Raw genomic sequence first — 4,562 nt, 5'->3', positions numbered from 1 at the left:
GCCTTCCCATCCGAGAGTGGTGAAGTGTTCGACGAGAGGAAAGGCAAGCGTGTCGACGCGGGACCCCTCAATATCTTCCTATTTGGGATTTGTTGAATTATAAGCTCGGAGTATGTCTCGGGTTGACGAGGAGGAGGAGGAGAAGACCGATCCCTAACTCTTTTTCCCTTGTTGTGGCCACCAGACAATCCTTCACCTTGAGCGGGGTGAGTGCGAGGTGAAAGAGCGAGAAAGGCAAGTGTGTCGACACGGCGACCGCTCAATATCTTCCTATTTGGGATTTGTTGAATTATAAGCTCGGAGTATGTCTCGGGTTGACGAGGAGGAGGAGAGGAAGACCGATCCCTAACTCTTTTTCCCTTGTTGTGGCCACGAGACAATCCTTCACCTTGAGTGGGGCGAGTGCGAGGCATGGTGAAAACTTGAGGAAGAAAGAGTTAAAAAGTGACGAGGGAAGAGAGATAGAGAAAAGGAGATGGACGAAGGAAGTGCCCCGGCGGATGAAGCGGACTCGCCAGAAGATGCAGACTCGCCGAAGAAAGGAAACTCGTCGGAGGAAGTAAAAATGGGAAGAAGAAGAGAAGTGAAAATGAAAAGAATGAGTAAAAAGGTAAAAAATAAGGTTTTTATAACCTTTCCCTGCTGGGCGTGTGCCTCTTCCGCGCATTGCCGGACGTCCGCCAACCCAGAAATGGATGTCTTAATTAAGACGGTTTTCAGCCATAACAAGAAGAGTTAGGACATATAGTGGTGTGGAAATGATGTTATATCATATGAAAGCACATACACTCGATTTTAAGAATAAAAAAAATAGCGAAGGAGACTTGCCCAAACAATCCACACTATGATCTTTCATGCCATAGATGCCAACCAAAAGGTTAATAGTTTAAGTGACTTGATTTAGAGTGAGTGTACCATTCCTACAAGTGGGCATGAGTACGAATTGGATGAATTTTACTTTTAATGGTTTGAGCATCTTGATCATAGGAAGAATATGTTATATCAAATATGAGTATCAAAATCTAGAACTTGATGCTTACCCCAAACATTGAGATCACTTCGAATATCAGAAAAACGTCTTCATCAAGTGGTTTTGTGAAAATTTCTGCTAGTTGGTCATTTGGGTTGACGTATTCAATTGATATATCACCTTTTTGGGAATGATCTCTTAGAAAGTGGTGTCAAACTTCAATGTATTTAGTTCTTAAATGTTAAATCAGATTTTTTGTTAGATTAATGGCACTGGTGTTATCACAATGAATAGGTACACATTTAAAGTTCAAACCATAATCCATTAATGTGTTTTTCATCCAAAGAACTTGTGCACAACATGCTCCAACCGCAATGTATTCGGCTTCGGTTGTGGATAAGGCAACAAAGTTTTGTTTCTTGCTTAACCAGGAGACTAATGATCTCCCAAGAAATTGACATGTTCCACTTGTACTTTTCCTATCTACTCGATAGCCAGCAAAATCGGCATCCAAGCATCCCTCTAAGTCAAAGAGATCCGACTTTTCATACCAAAGACCAAATGAGGGAGTTCCTCTTAAATATTAAATTTTTTTTTTTACTGCAAACAAGTGGGACTCTCTTAGTCCGATTGGAATCTGGCACACAAACACACACTGAACATTATGTCAGGCCTACTAGCAGTTAAGTACAAAAGACTACCTATCATACCTCTAAATTTATTTTGATCTACCTTTGGACTACCATCTTTTTAGATAATTTTATAGAGGTGCTCATAGGAGTAGGTTTTATTGGAGAGGTATCCATGCCAAATCTTTTCAAGAGTTCTTTTGTGTATTTTTCTTGATTAATGAAAATTTCATTATGTAACTGGTGTATTTGAAGACCAAGGAAGAATTTGAGCTCTCCCATCATACTTATTTCAAATCCATCTTTCATGCATTGAGAAAACTCTTCACACATGTTTTCATTTGTAGCACCAAAGATGGTGTCATCAATATATATTTGTACAATTAGAATGACATTTTTCTTTCTTTGAATGAAAAGTGTTTTATCTACTTTCCCAGTTTCAAATCCCTTGTCTAATAGAAAGGAAGTCAATCTTTCATACCAAGCCCTAGGGGCTTGCTTTAAACCATACAATGCTTTATTTAGTTTGTAGACATGATCTGGATATTTAAAATCTTCAAATCCAGGAGGTTGTTCTACATATACTTCTTCCATGATGTATCCATTTAGAAATTCACTTTTGACATCTATTTGATAGAGTTTAAAACCTTTATGACATGCAAATGTATGGAGCATTCTAATGGCTTCTAATCTAGCAACTGGGGCAAATATTTCATCATAGTCAATGCACTCTTCTTGATTGTACCCTTGAGCCACCAGTCTAGCTTTGTTCCTTTGAATATCTCCATGCTCATCTAGTTTGTTTCTATACACCCATCTAGTACCAATTACAGGGTGATCTTTTGGTCTAGGAACCAACTTCCATACTTTGTTCCTTTCTAATTGATTAAGTTCCTCTTGCATTGCAACCATCCAAAACTTATCTTGTTGCACTTCATCTATAGATTTGGGTTCAATGTGAGATATGAAGGCTAACTCACCACATAATGTTCTATAATGAGATCTGGTTTTGATTCCATGAGATAGGTCACCTATGATTTGTGAACTAGGATGATTTGTCATGACTCTTTTTCCTTTCTTTATAGCGTTTTCTTCTTCTTTTTGTTCCTCTTCAAGAGTGATTTCTTCTAGTTTCTCTTGAACTTCTTTGATATTGTCATTTTCTGGAGTTTTGGTGGAGTCTTCCTCTTCACCATCACTTAGGGCTGCTATGGGATCATGAGATTCATCAAATTTAACATGAATTGCTTCTTCTACAATTAGGGTTCTCTTATTGTATACTCTATAAGATTTCCTTCGGTTAGAGTAACCAAGAAAAATCCGATCATCCAACTTTGGATCAAATTTATGAAGATTATCTTTGATATTTAAGATGTAGCATTTGCAACCAAAGACTTTAAAATGACTTATGTTTGGTTTTCTACCTTTCCACAGTTCATAAGGGGTTTTAAGAGTTTTAGGTCTAATTAATACTCTATTAATAACATATCATGCCGTATTAACGGCTTCGGCCCCCAAGTGTCCTAGCCATTTCTTGTAGAATTCTATTTTTCCTTTCTATTACTCTATTTTGTTGAGTTCTAGGAGTAGAGAAGTTATGTTCTATCCCATGTACAGTGCAATATTTTTCAAAGTTCATGCTTTCAAATTCAGTTCCATGATCACTTCTTATAGATGTTATGGTTGCACCTTTTTCATTTTGAACTTTATTACACAATTTGTAGAATATTTCAAAAGTTTCATCTGTACTACTTAAGAAAATGACCCATGTATATCTAGAAAAGCCATCAACAATAACATACACAAATTTCCTGCCACCGATACTACAAGTTTTCATAGGACCGAAGAGATCCATATGAAGAAGTTGTAGGGGTCTAGTGGTAGATATAAAACTTTTAGGTTTAAAGGAAGGGAAATGATTTCAGCGCTCCAATGTTTTGATAAACATGCGCTCCACTTGTTTGTCGTGTAGCATTTAAAAGGATGTCAGAGGATATTACGGTTCTTAAAAAGCTCTTAAAACCCTTTAAATGCTACACAACAAACAAGTGGAGCGCATGTTTATCAAAAGACTTGAGCTCATAAATCATTTCCCTTAAAGTAATCCTTGATTTGTTTTCCTTTTTGACAAGCTCTACATACATGATCATTTGAGAATTTGAGCTTAGCCAAACCATTAACAATCTCTTTATTACAAAGTTTAGAGAGCAATTCCATATGTGCACGTCCTAGTCTTCTATGCCAAGTCCAAGAATTGCTATCAATAGAAGTAAGACATTTAACATTTTGACTTGTGAGTTCTTCTAGTGCAAGAGTATATACATTATCATTTCTAGTGGCAGTGAATTTTACAGTGACATTGTGTATGTCTTTAACAATACATTTATCATTTTTAAAAGTAACCTCATTACCAACATCACACAATTGACTTATACTAAGCAAGTCCATAGCTAAACCATCTACAAGCAAAACATTAGATATTGTAATGTCTTTAAAAGTAATTGTACCTTCACCGATGATCCTTCCCTTTTTTGTCATCACCGAAGGTGACTTTACCTTGATTTGCCATAGTGATTGATGAGAACTTGGAAGGGTCTCCGGTCATGTGTCTTGAGCACCCGCTATCCAATTACCATTTGTCTGTTTTGATTCTTCCTTTCAAGTAAATCTACAAAAGCAATGTTTATGCTATTGACTTAGGTACCCAAGACCTTTTGGGTCCTTCAATGTTAGCATCATATAGTTCTTCTTTTCTAATCCATACATATTTTACATTGATTTGTCTTCTATTCTACAAGCATAGTTGTAGTGTCCAATTTTTCCACAGTAGTGGCAAGTGGGAACACATGTGTTATAATTTTCATATGAATTTAATGTAACTTTATGTTTATATGATCGAACAAGCTTGTTCTTGTGAGGTTCTTTCTTTTGAAATTTTTAGTAGCCTATACCAATCATTCCAT

This window comes from Tasmannia lanceolata, unplaced genomic scaffold (assembly GCF_043159265.1).
Source record: "Tasmannia lanceolata isolate RefF3 unplaced genomic scaffold, GAP_Taslan_0.1 ptg000021l, whole genome shotgun sequence".
NCBI classification, from domain to species: Eukaryota; Viridiplantae; Streptophyta; class Magnoliopsida; order Canellales; family Winteraceae; genus Tasmannia; species Tasmannia lanceolata.
The sequence above is the reverse complement of the archived record's forward strand: the minus strand, read 5'-3'. Positions refer to the sequence as shown.